The sequence below is a fragment of the Dendrobates tinctorius genome, unplaced genomic scaffold (genome assembly GCF_039654945.1).
Source record: "Dendrobates tinctorius isolate UK_male_01 unplaced genomic scaffold, ASM3965494v1 ptg000003l, whole genome shotgun sequence".
NCBI classification, from domain to species: domain Eukaryota; kingdom Metazoa; phylum Chordata; class Amphibia; order Anura; family Dendrobatidae; genus Dendrobates; species Dendrobates tinctorius.
Window position 1 is genome coordinate 58,118,169 of NW_027361671.1, and position 18,293 is coordinate 58,136,461.

Consider the following 18,293-nt stretch of genomic DNA (forward strand, 5'->3'; position numbering starts at 1 on the left):
CCAATAAAGAAGATGACAGTTCAGATGAGGGGGAAGATGGTATGATAATTAATTTGGAAAAGGGGGATCGTGACGCCACCCGTGGTACTCGGCTAGGGTAGCCGACGCTGCAATGCAGATCCTTTGGGCCGGTGTTAAAGCAGACAAGATGATGAAGCTCTCCACGGGCATAGCTGTATCCCAGGGCAGTTGAAATGGTGTTTGTGAGCCGTTGACAGGGATGGTGAGTGTAGCGTGTGTAGCAGGCGAGTTGTAAAAGACACCAAGGACACAGTTGGGTGCAGTTTCTGAGTTTTTCCTCAAAAGTTTTGTGCACAAGATGACCCGCTTGGTACTGTGTCATCCGAGGGAGGGGTTCGGCAAACTCCAAGGTAGATCAGAAACACTTGTTCAAGACTCCTCCTTGTGTATCCTTTCTAGGCCGTGTCTCTTCGCTGATCTCTCCTTTCCTTCCTGCTGTGCGCCTTCGCAAACAGTGTCCCAAGTCAGCAGCCACGGATCACAACGGGCGACGTGGGTCAGGCTCCAACTGCTGCCTTTTTGAGTATTGAATGTGGCTGTGACTGAGGAACTTAAAGTTACCTCAGCCTCCATCTTTCTAGCTGAGCACTGTATTTCTCCACTACCTTCAGGAGCCACCTTCCCCAACGAGGCCTGGTCCTTCCTTCTCCAGAAACGGTCTTCACAGGTGGCTTATTGTACTTCCCATGCCCCAAGGACCCCTTCCTTCCAGTCTAGGAGCTTGGACAAGATTTTTCTCTCTTCTCTGACCCTCAGCCCTCTCACAGCAATCCTGCTCTTACTCTGTCCTGTCACCGACTGACAACTCTCTAGAAAGATCCATTTACCTCAGACTAGCTCCACCCACCAACTGTCACCTTGCTCTCTCTGATTGGATGCGCACAATCACTCCACTACCTAAGCTCCTTCCACTGTACCTACCTTCCACACTAACCCTCAACACCCTTTCCTAGTCAGTATGGGATAAGGCCATCCTCCAGTCGGGTACACCCAGAAAGCACTGACTAACTAGTGTGTATGTTGAGTGCATGGTTAGGAGTCCTGAGTGGTGATCCCTCCTTACCTGAGGGTGGGATACCATACCTTTGGATGAGGTGCAGTACCTCTGTGGTGACCGTACCCTCAGGGGCGCCATAGTACCCTTTCTCAACTTTATATATTGTTGTCGGATCCATACTGGGCCTGAGAGCGTCTGTGTTTGCCTCCTGAAATGTATACGGGGATTCAATATGTTTAAACTATACTATATACAGTTGTGGCCAAAAGTATTGACACCCCTGCAATTCTGTCAGATAATACTCAGTTTCTTCCTGAAAATGATTGCAAACACAAATTCTTTGGTAATATTATCTTCATTTAATTTGTCTTAAATTAAAAAACACAAAAGAGAATGAAGCAAAAAGCAAAACATTGATCATTTCACACAAAACTCCAAAAATGGGCCAGACCAAAGTATTGGCACCCTCAGCCAAATACTTGGTTGCACATCCTTTAGCCAAAATAACTGCGACCAACCGCTTCCGGTAACCATCAATGAGTTTTTACAATGCTCTGCTGGAATTTTAGACCATTCTTCTTTGGCAAACTGCTCCAGGTCCCTGATATTTGAAGGGTGCCTTCTCCAAACTGCCATTTTTAGATCTCTCCACAGGTGTTCTATGGGATTCAGGTCTGGACTCATTGCCGGCCACCTTAGAAGTCTCCAGTGCTTTCTCTCAAACCATTTTCTAGTGCTTTTTGAAGTGTGTTTTGGGTCATTGTCCTGCTGGAAGACCCATGACCTCTGAGGGAGACCCAGCTTTCTCACACTGGGCCCTACATTATGCTGCAAAATTTTTTGGTAGTCTTCAGACTTCATATGCCATGCACACGGTCAAGCAGTCCAGTGCCAGAGGCAGCAAAGCAACCCCAAAACATCAAGGAACCTCCGCCATGTTTGACTGTAGGGACCGTATTCTTTTGATGAATGCCTCTTTTTTTCTTCTGTAAACTCTATGTTGATGCCTTTGCCCAAAAAGCTCTACTTTTGTCTCATCTGACCAGAGAACATTCTTCCAAAACGTTTTAGGCTTTTTCAGGTAAGTTTTGGCAAACTCCAGCCTGGCTTTTTTTATGTCTCAGGGTAAGAAGTGGGGTCTTCCTGCGTCTCCTACCATACAGTCCCTTTTATTCAGACGCCGACGGATAGTACGGGTTTACACTGTCGTACCCTCGGACTGCAGGGCAGCTTGAACTTGTTTGGATGTTAGTCGAGGTTCTTTATCCAACATCCGCACAATCTTGCGTTGAAATCTCTTGTCAATTTTTCTTTTCCGTCCACATCTAGGGAGGTTAGCCACAGTGCCATGGGCTTTAAACTTCTTGATGACACTGCGCACGGTAGACACAGGAACATTCAGGTCTTTGGAGATGGACTTGTAGCCTTGAGATTGCTCATGCTTCCTCACAATTTGGTTTCTCGAGTCCTCAGACAGTTCTTTGGTCTTCTTTCTTTTCTCCATGCTCAATGTGGTACACATAAGGATATAGGACAGAGGTTGAGTCAACTTTAATCCATGTCAACTGGCTGCAAGTGTGATTTAGTTATTGCCAACACCTGTTAGGTGCCACAGGTAAGTTACAGGTGCTGTTAATTACACAAATTAGAGAAGAATCAAATGATTTTTCGAACAGTGCCAATACTTTTGTCCACCCTCTTTTTTATGTTTGGTGTGGAATTATATCCAATTTGGCTTTAGGACAATTCTTTTTGTGTTTTTTCATTTAAGACAAATTAAATGAAGATAATAATACCAAAGAATTTGTGTTTGCAATCATTTTCAGGAAGAAACTGAGTATTATCTGACAGAATTGCAGGGGTGTCAATACTTTTGGCCACAACTGTATACCTTGTATCTAGTGATACTGCACCCTTTTGCAAATTTTTATATTATTGTCTAATCCATACTGAGCCTGTGACGGTCTGTGTCTGACTCATGATATACAGTGGTGCAAAAAAGTATTTAGTCAGTCAGCAATAGTGCAAGTTCCACCACTTAAAAAGATGAGAGGCGTCTGTAATTTACATCATAGGTAGACCTCAACTATGGGAGACAAACTGAGAAAAAAAAATCCAGAAAATCACATTGTCTGTTTTTTTTTCATTTTATTTGCATATTATGGTGGAAAATAAGTATTTGGTCAGAAACAAACAATCAAGATTTCTGGCTCTCACAGACCTGTAACTTCTTCTTTAAGAGTCTCCTCTTTCCTCCACTCATTACCTGTAGTAATGGCACCTGTTTAAACTTGTTATCAGTATAAAAAGACACCTGTGCACACCCTCAAACAGTCTGACTCCAAACTCCACTATGGTGAAGACCAAAGAGCTGTCAAAGGACACCAGAAACAAAATTGTAGCCCTGCACCAGGCTGGGAAGACTGAATCTGCAATAGCCAACCAGCTTGGAGTGAAGAAATCAACTGTGGGAGCAATAATTAGAAAATGGAAGACATACAAGACCACTGATAATCTCCCTCGATCTGGTGCTCCACGCAAAATCCCACCCCGTGGGGTCAGAATGATCACAAGAACGGTGAGCAAAAATCCCAGAACCACGTGGGGGGGACCTAGTGAATGAACTGCAGAGAGCTGGGACCAATGTAACAAGGCCTACCATAAGTAACACACTACGCCACCATGGACTCAGATCCTGCAGTGCCAGATGTGTCCCACTGCTTAAGCCTGTACATGTCCGGGCCCGTCTGAAGTTTGCTAGAGAGCATTTGGATGATCCAGAGGAGTTTTGGGAGAATGTCCTATGGTCTGATGAAACCAAACTGGAACTGTTTGGTAGAAACACAACTTGTCGTGTTTGGAGGAAAAAGAATACTGAGTTGCATCCATCAAACACCATACCTACTGTAAAGCATGGTGGTGGAAACATCATGCTTTGGGGCTGTTTCTCTGCAAAGGGGCCAGGACGACTGATCCGGGTACATGAAAGAATGAATGGGGCCATGCATCGTTAGATTTTGAGTGCAAACCTCCTTCCATCAGCAAGGGCATTGAAGATGAAACGTGGCTGGGTCTTTCAACATGACAATGATTAAAAGCACACCGCCAGGGCAACGAAGGAGTGGCTTCGTAAGAAGCATTTCAAGGTCCTGGAGTGGCCTAGCCAGTCTCCAGATCTCAACAATATAGAAAACCTTTGGAGGGAGTTGAAAGTCCATGTTGCCAAGCGAAAAGCCAAAAACATCACTGCTCTAGAGGCGATCTGCATGGAGGAATGGGCCAACATACCAACAACAGTGTGTGGCAACCTTGTGAAGACTTACAGAAAACGTTTGACCTCTGTCATTGCCAACAAAGGATATATCACAAAGTATTGAGATGAAATTTTGTTTCTGACCAAATACTTATTTTCCACCATAATATGCAAATAAAATGAAAAAAAAACAGACAATGTGATTTTCTGGATTTTTTTTTCTCAGTTTGTCTCCCATAGTTGAGGTCTACCTATGATGTAAATTACAGACGCCTCTCATCTTTTTAAGTGGTGGAACTTGCACTATTGCTGACTGACTAAATACTTTTTTGCCCCACTGTATATACGGAGATTTACAATTATCCTTAGATTGTATAGAGCTGTCCGCTTCTGAAACAGTACCATATATCTGCTGGTATTTTGAGTCCATTTTCCCAAAAATTATTAAGTATGGTGGAAGAGGCCGCGGACGTGGGTGTGGGGGGGGGCAGCTGGTACTGATGGTGGTGGTGGTGCATCTGCTGGTAGTGTCAAAAGCACAATAGCAGCTAAGGCAGGAGGTGTTGAGCCTGCATCATCGTCTGGCACAAGAAGGCCTTTAAGGCTCCCTTTTCTGGGAGTAGGTAAACTGCTTTTAAAGCCGGAGCATCAGGAACTGGTATTGCCTTATATTGCCGAAACAGCCTCCAGCTCTATCGCCTCCTCTTCTGAAGTTTAAAAAAATGCAAGCACTGAGTCGTCAGCGCAGCTTCTGGTCAGGAATCATCCCTTTCCTTGCCTCCTTCACCCCCACTAAAAGTGAAGGATGCAGCTGCCCACACTTCAGATTACTCCATGGAGCTCTTTTCACATGCCATGCCTGTGTTATCAAGTGAAATTCTGAATTCCCCAGTCCAACATGAATCGGAGATGGAGTGCACTGATGCACAGCCTCTGCTAGATGATTCTGCTGGTACATTGACCCCCAGCACTACATTCCCTTCGCACTCTACAGAGCCAGAATGTGACACTGATGAAACTCAGGTGCCCCTTCCCGCATACTATACCACCTTACATGGTGACACAGAGGAAGGTGCAGATGAAATTGCCGGTTCCCTGAGTAGGTGGGGGGTCCTACTCATGGGCGACAGCAGTGGCACAGGGTCCCTCATAGTACAATAAAGTGTCTCTGCCGGTGGGTGGGCCCACTCGCCGTCAGACATGCCGTCGTACTATGAGGGGCCCTGTGCCAGTGCCATCGCCCACGAGTGGGCCCCCCATGCTTGCTCAGAGCCACAGCACTTCCAATACCTCTCCCTGCTCCACCGCCGTGACATCTTCCGCCTTTACTGACAGTGACATTCAGGTTACAGAGCGCGATGACATCACGTCTGTATGCCCTCTACCGAAACAGTACAAGTGCATAGAGCTTGAAGATGGCAATGCTGAGGACTCCAGAGTAGAGCAGTGCCCAGCGAGGAGAGCTATTTAATTTTTTTAAATGTTGGGAGGATTTTTTGGGGATCAATGTACACTGGAGAATGATATGTGGGGCCCATCATACACTGGAGCATCATCCATTTGGCCCATCAGATACTGGAACATTCAAAATGGGGGACATCAGACACTGGAGCAGCAATTACAGGGCCCATTATACACTGAAGCGTTAGAAATGGGGCCCATTATATATGGAGCATAATTTGGGCCCATAACACACTGGAACATCGTCCATGGGGACCAACATATACTGGAGCATTCCAAATGGGAGACATCAGACACTGGAGCAGCATTTACGGGGCCAATTATACACTGGAGCATTAGAAATGGGGCCCATTATAAATGGACTCTATGGAGCATTATTTGGGCCCATAAGACAGTGGAGCATCATCCATGGGGACCAATATATACTGTAGCATTATGTGGAGCTCATCATATACTATAGGGAACATAATATGGGACCAATTATTCTGTATGGGGAAATATATGGGGCTCATTTTTCTGTATGGCGCACAATGTGGTGGCCATAATACTGTATGGAGTAATATACTGTCCTTTTTTGAGCTATTGTACAATTTAAAATAGATCAGTCATGTCATGTAAGCAGTGAAGTAATTTTCATTGTAATATACCTACAGTATATTTCTGTGCCGTATCAGAGCATTATGAATTGTGGTATGTGTTAAAAGGGTGCACTGACACTCTTTGGCCCAGGGCACCTGGCACCAGCCCTACCCCCTCACAACTTTAGCCAAATAACCCCCAGTTTTCAATGCGCAACTATTATTATAAAGTAAATTAAGGTTGACAAGCTTAAGTAATAAGAATTGATGTCATTGGCATTGAAATGGGCACTGTAGGTGTGTTTACTGTCCTCCACTCCCTGACGACTTTGCTTCCCCATTGACTTGCATTGGGTTTTGTGTTTCAGTCGGACCTCGACTTTTCCCTATAGTTGGCCGATTTCGTTTGACCCGACTTTTAAGAAAGTCGGGTTTCATGAAACCCGAATCGACCCGAAAAAAGGCTAAATCGCTCATCTCTACTTAATAGTTATCTGCTTTTGAGTTTCCCAAAAAATTAGCACTAATGCGAATGCTACCATTTCCTTGTCCTGCAACAGAGAAACACCTCATCTTGAAGAATCTTTTGGATCTGAAGTGCAGTACAAACTTCTTTACTTCACTCAACCTTGGAAATTTATCAATGATACTTAAATGCTTTTGTATTTTTATCCATTGCCTTTACAATGTTCTTCATTAGGCCCAACTTGATAAGTAATGGTGGTAACAAAATCTTATGTGGGTCAACAAGTGCCGTATGCAGAGTAGACAATTTCTTATTGTAGTGCTATTCTCTTGCACAACTATCCCACTAAGGCCAGGGTCACACTTACGAGTGTGATGCGAGAAACTCGCATCAATACCCGGAACTGCCGCCGGCACTCCGGACCGGAGTTTGCTGCTGCATGTCTTTCTATGCAGCCGCACACTTCGGTCACGAGTGTCGGCGGTACTGCTGGGTATTGATGTGAGAGACTCACTCGAGTTTCTCGCATCACACTGGCAAGTGTGACCCCGGCCTAACACAGAAATCAGTATTTGTGTATCCACCCTGGAGACCAAGTAAGAGGGCAGCCACCTTTAAGTCATCACAAAGCAACCACAAATGTTGGTCATAGCTGTTTCATATTGTCATAAGTTTCTTTCATGTGGAATTGAAGGTAACACAGTCACTATGCAGCAGGATGTGTTGTGAGTTCATTTTCCCCTTCACCATTGAGGTCTGATGAACTCCCTCCTCTGGTGAAGGAAGGTAGTGAGGCTGATTACCAAACACCTGGGCAGCTAGATGATGACTGGGTGGCTGGAATTGAGGACTGGATATAAGGCTGCTGACGCCCTTCTTCCTGGCTGGTGATTTTCCTGCTGCATTCTTGGAGACCAGTCTGATTCCTGCATCTCAAAGCTAAGTTTTTCTGCTCTTCTTTGTACTCTTCAGTTTTGTTTTTGTTTTGCCTTGTTTTTTGGGAGTTCTGCCATCCCCGGCCGGGGGTGATCTGAACTCCATTTTTGTCTCTGATCTGTTGATATTTTGCTCTGTCTTCAGAATATACCTGAGTGCTGATATGGTCTTTTGAGGCCTAGCGACGTCAGGGCCTGTTTTTCCTATCAGTCGGTTGGCTCATTTTGATAGGGTTTTTGCGGATGGCAGACAGCAGCTTTCCTATCCTGTCCTATGTAGTTAGCTTGGGTCCCATCATTTGCTTGACCTATCTTTCTATCTGTGTTAGTGTTTTCATCTTGCTTCACCGTCATTATATGTTGGGGGCTGCCTATTGCTATGGGGTCTGCTCTGGGGCTGTTTAGTTTTTCCCCTTTCTGTCTTTAGGCTATATAGTTCTCCGGCTGTGATCAAGGGGTCTAGGGCACTGTAGGAACCCCCCACGGCTACTGCTAGTTGTTGTGGATAGGTTCAGGGGTCTGCAATCCGATAGCTGCCAACCTCTCTGATTTTTCTGGACTTAGCTGGCATTTTGCTTTTTCCTCCTTCGGTGACTCATCATAACAAGGATGGCTTTAAGGCATGTTTTGGACAAATCAATGAAGAGTCTCGCTTTCCCTGGATAATGACTTATCTTTAGAGCTTCCATTAAACTGTTGATGTTGTTGTGGACACAGTCGTCCTCCTATGGTTTCCAGAATACCAGGCCCATCTGTCCGCCCTGGTGTAGATAGCGCGCACTTGGGAGGTGTGACTACACATAGTACCTCATGTGTGTAAGTTGTGAGAGATGTGGGAACACGGGATGCCATGCTTCCCACTGGTTTCACAGTCTGGGAGACGGGGGATGTTGTGTCTCCCGGTTGCCAGGCAAAGCAGAACGCTGCCTTGCCTGGTGTTAGCCAATGGTAGGAATGTGTTCACCTTGCTGTACAGGTAAGCAGGGAGTGGCTTCCTGGACATGACTGGGAAGAATGCATCACCTGATTGTTGGCTTTGGGCTGTCAATTTCCAGCCTGCTCCCTTGCATAGGTATATAGTGAGTTCTTCCTGTTTGAGCTCTAGTTACTTCTCAGTAGTTGTTAACGGTTGTTATTGGTTCATCTTCATTAGCAATTGTCCCAGGGTTTCCCTTTGTTCCCTTTTGGTTTTCATTTGGGATTTTTGCTATCTTTTGGATTTAATCTTGTACCTGACAACAGTCTGGGAAGGGTTATAGAGCAGGCATATAACACATTAGGCATAACTTATATTATGGAAAGTGCACGGGGGTCACACGAAAGGAGAGGAGGGCGCAACTGAGGGGACCTGCCACCCCCTTACACATACATGACTGGGGCTGACACTGGGGCATCTACATCACATGAGGCAGACACTGGGGTATATACATCACTGGGGCTGATACTGGGGTATATGCATCACATGAGGCAGACACTGGAGTATTTACATCACATGAGGCAGACACTGGGGCATATACATCATATGAGTCTGACACTGGGGCATCTACATCACATGAGGCAGACACTGGGGTATATACATCACTGGGGCTGATACTGGGGTATATGCATCACATGAGGCAGACACTGGAGTATTTACATCACATGAGGCAGACACTGGGGCATATACATCATATGAGTCTGACACTGGGGTGTATACATCACATGAGGCAGACACTGGGGTATATACATCACTGGGGCTGATACTGGGGTTTAAACATCACATGAGGTTTTCTCTGTGGTATACACATCACAAGAGGCAGACACTGGGGTTTATGCATCACTGGGGCAGACACTAGGGTATATATATCACTGGAGCAGGAAGTTAATGCTGCACTTTTTCCATCCCTTTTATTAAACTGTTTCCCTGTTGGACAGCAGCTGTGTCTGGGATTGCGTCTGTCCTGTCCGTTTTTGTACAAGGTGTCAGGGTGTACACTGACTGGGGTTTAGCTGACTTGGCTAGGACTACCACCCCGGGCCACCTTGTTACATATACATCACATGAGGCTGACACTGGGGTATATTCATCACATGTTGTTGGACGGGACTCATGCTGAATGAGGAACTGGTGGCAGAATACCGTATTGTTTTAGCGAGGAACTCTGGACTGGAGGTTTATATATATATTCCCAGTCTGGACAGGTGATATATATCCCCCTCACTGGGAGCGCCTCACTAACTCGTAGCTTTAAGGGAAGCGTTTCCGGTGACTATTTGCCCTCTGTGCAGTTCCTTTACTGACCTGGAGCAAATGAGCCAATCCCTGTTGGTCCTCTCCCCTCCCCAGAGGTGAGCAAAGTCGACACACCCTTCCCCTGTGAGATCCCTCACACAAACCAAAACATCCAAATGACCCTGATCAAGAGTTCACATACCCTGGTGATTTTGGCCTGATAACATGCACAGAAGTTGACACAAATGGGTTTGTCTGTCTACTAAAGGTAACATCCTCACCTGTGACCTGATTGCTTGTAATCAGTGTGTGCATAAAAGCTGAGTGAATTTCTGGGATCCAGACAGACTCTTGCATCTTTCATCCAGCCACTGACGTTTCTGGATTGTGAGTCATGGGGAAAGCAAAAGAATTGTCAATGGATCTATGGGAAAAGGTAGTCGAACTGTATAAAACAGGAAAGGGACAGAAAAGATATCCAAGGAATTTATAATGTCAGTCAGCAGTGTTCAAACTGTGATTAACAAATGGAAAAAATCAGGGGAACTGTAAAAACAAAGCCACAGTCAGGTAGACCAACAAAAATTTCATCCACAACTGCCAAGAAAATTGTTCGGGATGCAAATAAAATCCCACAAATAATATCAGCTGAAATACTGAACTCTCTGAAAACTAGCAGTGTGGCTGTTTTAAGATGCACAATAAGTAGGTACTTGAAGAAAAATGGGCTGCATGGTCGAGTCGCCAGAAAAAAACATTACTGTGCAAATGCCACAAAGTATCATAATGCAAAATAGCACAGACAAGCCTCAAAACTTCTGGAACAAGGTAATTTGGAGTGATGAGATCAAAATTTAACTTTTTGACCACAACCATAAACGTAACATTTGTAGAGAGGTCAACAAGGCATATGATGAAAGGAACACCATTCCTACTGTAAAGCATGGAGGTGGATCGCTGACGTTTTGGGGATGTATGAGCTACAAAGGCACAGGAAACTTGGTCAAAGCAGAAGGAAAGATGAATGCAGCACGTTATCAGCAAGTACTGGAGGTAAAGTTGCAATCAGCCCGGAAGCTGCACATGGGACGTACTTGGACGTTCCAACATGACAACGATCCAAAACACAAGGCAAAGTCGACCTGCCAGTGGCTGCCTCAGAACAAAGTGAAGTTTCTGGAGTGGCTATCTCAGTCTCCTGACCTCAATATCATTGAGCCACTCTGTGGAGATCTCAAACGTGCAGTTCATTCTAGACAGTCCAGGAATTCCAGAGTGAGCAGCTTTACCATCTGAGAAAATAAAGAACCTCATCCACAACTACCACAAAAGACTTCAAGCTGTCATTGATGTTAGAGGGGGCAATACACGATATTAAGAAATGGGGTATGTGAACGTTTGGTCAGGGTCATTTGGATGTTTTGGGTTGTTATTATGATTTAAAAAGAGAAAACAGAGTATTATGACAATAAATGGCTTCACTCAACCACTTACCATGAGTGGAGAAAAAGTTTTCGTGCTATCATTCATATTCTCTGAATAAAGGCCAAGAAAGCAAAAATTCTGCCGGGTTATGTAAACTTTTCAGCACAACTGTATGTAGTGCAGTGGGGTGGGTGCAGTGTGACAGACAGGCAGTGACCAAGGAAAGTTCAAACTAAATGTAGTTTAAAATCCAAAACTCACAACATAAACAGCATACTGCATCCTCCGGATTGCAGCCGGGAATCAAGACAGTCCGTAACTGGGACATTGTCATGATCTCAGTGCGGGTTTGACTCGCACACGTGGGGTTAATGTTTGGAACCAGTGCTGATGACTGGCATTTCTGGGGTTAAAGGTTGTGATCCCGATGCAGGCTTACCTGCACACCTGGGGCTATGATTGTGGCCTCTCCCTGTTTCTGGGGGAGGCTTCTTATAGCCTCAGGACACTCCCATCCCTGTCAGTTATACTCTTGCCCTTGGCATTGTGTGGTGACCCCTGAGTGTGTCTGTGCTGTGTTCTGGTTACTTGATTCTCTGTGTATGACTCAGTCTGTTTCCTGGATATCGCTTTGGATTCTGCCTGGTACCTCCTATGTCTGTTTGGTTTTGACTTCTGCTTGGCCCTGATTATCCGCTCTGTCTCCTCCCTGGTACTGTACTGTGATCCTGTGTATGACCTTTGGCTTTGTCTGACCTCCCGTCTGTTTGTCCCTCCTGTACTTCGTTTGCCCGTACTGTTGTGACCTCCGTTTTGCCTGACTCTGAGTTGTTGTATGGTGTCCTGTCATATCTGAAAGCAGGACGCTAAGCCACACCCCCTTGCAGTCACATTACCATAGGTCCCGTGCAAACTTGTTCATTTTCAGTGTCCGCAGGTCCCGTGCCTCTTTACTTTCCAGCACTGACTGGACCCTGACACTAGTAGTTGAAGCACGCTTTGTCACCTCTGCTGCCCTGCTCCCCAGGTAACTCTTAGCACTGTTTCTGTACTCAGGACACGCACACTGGCTCTATGAGCAAGTGTAGTGCGGTGTCTCTGACAGACATGTTGCTGTGGGCATCTACACCGTCGTGTAGGCTGAAGGGTGCCAGGCCTGTTGGCTCTGCTGACTTTGTGTTGCTTCACACATGGTGAGCTCTGCAGAGCCTTCTGTTCTGCACGCTTGCAAAACCAAAAGTGACACACCCACCCCTTTGCTGCAGGGTTTTTTTTTTTTACAAGGAACCTGTAGCTGTAGGCGACATGGAAAACCAGGCCAGGAAGGAAACGAACCAGCCCACTACCATCCTGTAGTCCGTTTCAAAAATAAAAGCCCATGGCAGGTTTTCCTAAGTCTGCCTTGGACACATAGCTTGCCTAAGACCAACACTTACTTTTATTTTGCATTACAATCACAGCTATGCCTGTGACTGTAATACACTCCCGCAGCCTCAATACGCTGCTGTGCGCATCGTGGGTGATACATAGCGACCCTCGCATATAAAACCAGTCACTGTCTCACAATATACTGTATTTAAATAGAATATACAGTGTATATATATATATATACACACATAGAATACATAGATATATATGCCAGTGACACACACACACACATATATGTATATATGTATAGCACATAGATAAATAGAAGAAAAGCTGGCAATTCATCTGCCGGGTACTGTAAAATCAGAGCAGGAGCCAACAGGATAGAAGAGATGGATTACATACAGTAAATACAAATAGAATAGGGAGTGTAGTGCAGCAATAGCACACATATGCAGTGATGAGTCAGTGACCCAGCAAAGTTCCAAACAATATGCGTTCACTTCACAGCATTAATCTCCAACTTATATAAACACAGCAGACAATATCCTCCGGATCGCAGCCAGGCACATATCCTCTGGATTACAGTCTCTAAACATGCCAGTCCACCTCTGACCGGTTGCAGTGGGCGACTGCACCACTGTGTTAATCTTCTACTTACAGTGCTACACAGTACACAATATCCTTCGGATTACAGCCGGGAACTATATCCTCCAGTTTACAGTCACTAAACACGCCAGTCCTCCTTCTGGTCCAGGACAGTCTACCTCCATGACCAGTTACCGTGGGCTGTGTACGCTGTGGGTATGTGTGTGTCAGGCTCCTGAGCTGATTTGGCTGCACTGGCTCCACTTGTCTGTGTTGCCTCCCATAGATGGAGCACCACAGAGCTGACTTCTCTGTCCTCTAGCACACACCAGACTGACACTGAACCTGACACACCCAAACTCTATACTGCAGGGTTTTTAACTAGCAACCTGTGGCCTTCAGCCACATGGAAAACCCGAGCCGGGAATGAAATAGACTGCACCACTAACATACTGCAATCAAGCTTTAAAACACAGAAACCCGGAGCAGGTTTTCCCTAAATCTGTCTTGTTACAACCAGCATGTCCAGGACATATACTCACTTTGGTCTGCATTGCAGCCACAGCTGCACCTGAGACTGCAATGTCCTTTCATGGCCTCAATACGCCTCCATGCACATCCTGGGTGTACATGTGTGTCACTGACATCTAAAAATCTATGTATTCTATGTGTATACATCTATTCTATTCTAACATGTCAGTGTGATTTTACGCGTTCCATGAATTGCTGGCTTTTCAAAGGACAACGATCTGCCCCACAGATTATCACCGGGCCGACTGCTATGTGATGTTTTCTTGCATAGCACTCGCCTGTATTCTACGGTAGTGTAATGCCGGCATAAGTCTTCCACTGCTTTGATTGAAACATCAGTTGTATCCACAAATTCCTCTGAAATACAGGAACAGTTCCCTCAAACCTGTACACTCTTGAAACAATAGCGTAAAAAAATCAAACCTTGCAAAATTGTCAAAATTGTTATTGGGCTCATTGGTCATCATTAATATATTTATTCAACTGTTTTCTTTCAGGAACACATAGTTTAGATTAAAAAAACTGGTCCTAATGACAGGCTATTCTTAAAAATCCCTTTATAATTCACTGAAAAAAGTAACTAAACATCAATAAAAGAGATTACTGAAAAAGAAAAAAATAACAGTCATACTTGCAATACCACATCCAGACACAAATTCACAACAGGATGCCGCAGGTCCCCATTGTAAAGGGGGCAGCACAGGTGCAAAATACTAATAAAACAAACACTTACCCACCAAACATCCGTGGGGTGCCTGCCCAGTATTCAAAATGCACACAGACTTGCATAGGGCGCCAATCACACAACCACGTGAGATGCACCTCTGTCCATAAGCCAGCCTATTACCTACGCCACTACTATTATATCAGGTGGGCTGCCAAAAGCACATGTACATTACAGACACCCCACATTACCCAGCCACCACTGGAGAGACCCCACTGATGTCTGTTTCGTATTTGAGTAAGTGGTTGCTGAGTTAGTAGTTAGCATCTCTTGCTTGAATTCAGAAGGGGAATTTGTTATTATTTAAATCCCCTAGTAGTACAGCGCAACATAGAAGATTTTTAAAGGATCCAAAAAATATATTTTTATATCATAATAAAATGTTCATTAAAGGGCATTTTCTCAGTTTCTTCTAGTAGGTCAAATGATTCTCAAGTTGCACATAAAGTCACTGCCTACAGATAGTGCATACTGTAATTAAATGTGCTGGAATCAATGTAACACTTATAAATGCTTGGCGGTTAGATATCCTCATTTCTGTCCTATCTAGATTGGATTAAGATTGATTTAGCTAAGAAGAGTTTCTAGAGTAAAGACAATGTTTGACTAAAATCTGAATTAGTCAGTCTATGTAAGCACAATATTAAGAGGCATATTTCTAAACATTATTTCTGTATACATCTTACTTTGCTGAAAATTATAAAGTTTAATATTGCAATTGTATATATTCTCACAATGAATTCTTCAACTGGTAATGAAATCCAGTAGAAACAAGTAACTACCAAACAGTGGCATAACTAGAGTCTGATGGGTCCCAATGTAAGATTTGGACCGTGCCTGCTCCCACATCCTGGCATATATATATTTCAATGTCCTCCATCCTGGTATACATATTCCTCATCCCCTGGCATGTATGTGCCTTATCCTGCCTGGACCCCCTCATGATATATATCTCCGATCCTAGTATATATTGTATGTCCCTTATCCTGGTCCCCATCCTAGTATATATATATATATATTCCTTATCCTGGGCCCTATTCTGGCATATATATATCACCCATCCTCGTATATATGTCTCTTTTCCTGAGCCCCATCCTAGTACACATATCCCTCATCATAAAGTGCAATAGAAAAAAAAATCCAGCATGGAATGAAAAGGTAAGAAATGTGCTTTTTACTAGTTACTAAAAAGGAAAAACATTTTCCAAACAAGCTTGCAGGCAGTTACAGCTCCATGTAGGACAAGTGAGACAGATCTACGCATTTCAACACTAGTCTTTTTCAGATATACCAAGTATTGTTGTTTTATTTGTGAGTGGACAATCGTGCACGAGAAATGCACTATTTCAGAATTGACTGACCGCTCCATGAAAACCTGGTTGCTGGACAGAAGAATGTTAAACATAATCCTCTCGTTGATCCAGCAAAGATATGTATTCCTCCTTTGCATATTAAACTTGGGCTTATGAAGAATTTTGTTAAAGCATGGAACAAAGATTCGGAAGCCTTTTCTTACTTGTGACAGAAATTTCCAAGAATAAGTGATGCAAAGATTAAAGAAGGGATTTTTATTGGCCCACAGATCAGAGATATAATGAATGACAGTAGCTTTGATGGTCTTTTGCAAAGTGCTAAACAAGTGGCATGGAGAACCTTTAAACATGTGACCTTCAACTTCCTTGGCAACAGCAGGGCACCGAACTTTGAACAACTTATGGACAACATGCTCACAGCATATCATTTGACGAAATGCAATATGTCACTAAAAATGCATTTTCTACATTTTCACTTGGAATTTTTTCCAGCCAATCTTGATGCCGTTAGTGATGAACACTGTGAAAGATTTCACCAAGACACTGCGCTGATGGAGAAAAGGTACCAGGGAAAGTGGAGTACGTCAATGCTGGCTGACTATTGCTGGAATCTTATTTGAGAAGCATCTGACATGGATTACAAACAAAAGTCATCTGCAAAACACTTTTGAACAATTGCTTTTGCTACTAACATTGATGCACATGTATGTAGTGTCTCAGATGTCATAATGTAGACTATAAACTGTTGTTTCTTAAAAACCTTACAGTATATGATACAGTCTTTTAGAGCACATATTCATGTTCAGCATATCAAAAGCTATAAGATACAATAATATTTTCTCAGGGGACAAGAACTTCCCTGAAATTTGTTGCGCAGTGCCATCAGTAGTTTTTTGACATGAAAAAGTGTGACAATTGCTAACCAATGGCAGATATAAAAGGAAAAATCGGATTTTCTTTGTCATTTTCTGGTGCTGTTGTTGAAAAGTTGTTCATACTCAATGAGCATTCTCCATATCATCGATCAAACCTAGACAAAACTGCAGATCATGACAGAGACTGTTCAGTGATTTGTGTTTTTAAAATATGGCTTGTGGTTAAATACTACATTACAGGTAAGTTGTTGAAAAATGATAATCTGAAGCTCCTTACATAAGGCCAGCTTATGACTAGTAACATGGCAGCATTTGTACACTGCTCAAAAAAATAAAGGGAAGACTTAAACAACAGAATATAACTCCAAGTAAATCAAACTTCTGTGAACTCAAACTGTCTACTTAGGAAGCAACACTGATTGACAATCAATTTCACACGCTGTTTTGCAAATGGAATAGACAACAAATGGAAATTATTGGCAATTATCAACACACACTCAATAAAGGAGTGTTTCTGCAGGTGGGAACCACAGACCACATCTCAGGACCAATGCATTCTGGCTGATGTTTTGGTCTCTCTTGAATGCTGGTTGGGCTTTCGCACTCGTGGTAGCATGATATGGACTCTACAACCCACACAAGTGGCTCAGGTAGAGCAGCTCATCCAGGATGGCACATCAATGTGAGCTGTGGCAAGAAGGTTTGCTGTGTCTGTCAGCGTAGTGTCCAGAGGCTGGAGGTGCTACCAGGAACCAGGCCAGTACACCAGGAGACATGGAGGGGGCTGTAGGAGGGCAACAACTCAGCAGCAGGACCTCTACCTCCACCTTTGTTACAGGAGTAACTGTGATGTCACGGGTGACTGGATACTCCGCCTCCAGCAGGGCGAATTTCTATGACACCTGTGACCCTGGATACACCGCCTCCAGCAGGGTGAATTTAAACAATGTAATGTGCAGCCGGATTCACCGCCTCCAGCAGGCGAATTTCAGCAGTTACACGTGTATCTGGATACACTCCCTCCAGCAGGGCGAATTTACAGAGATAAGGGAAACACCAGGGAAACCAGGGGAAGAGTCTTGAGGAGATCATTTGCATATTCCCAGTGCCTTCTGGGATAAGTGAAGAGTCTCCGCGAGCTCAACGATCACTGGGTTTTGGCCGTTGCAGCTGAAAAGAGGAAATCGGAGAAACCAGGGGAAGAGTCTTGAGGAGATCATTTGCATATTCCCAGTGCCTTCTGGGATAAGTGAAGAGTCTCCGCGAGCTCAACGATCACTGGGTTTTGGCCGTTGCAGCTGAAAAGAGGAAATCGGAGAAACCAGGGGAAGAGTCTTGAGGAGATCATTTGCATATTCCCAGTGCCTTCTGGGATAAGTGAAGAGTCTCCGCGAGCTCAACGATCACTGGGTTTTGGCCGTTGCAGCTGAAAAGAGGAAATCGGAGAAACCAGGGGAAGAGTCTTGAGGAGATCATATGCATATTCCCAGTGCCTTCTGGGATAAGTGAAGAGTCTCCGCGAGCTCAACGATCACTGGGTTTTGGC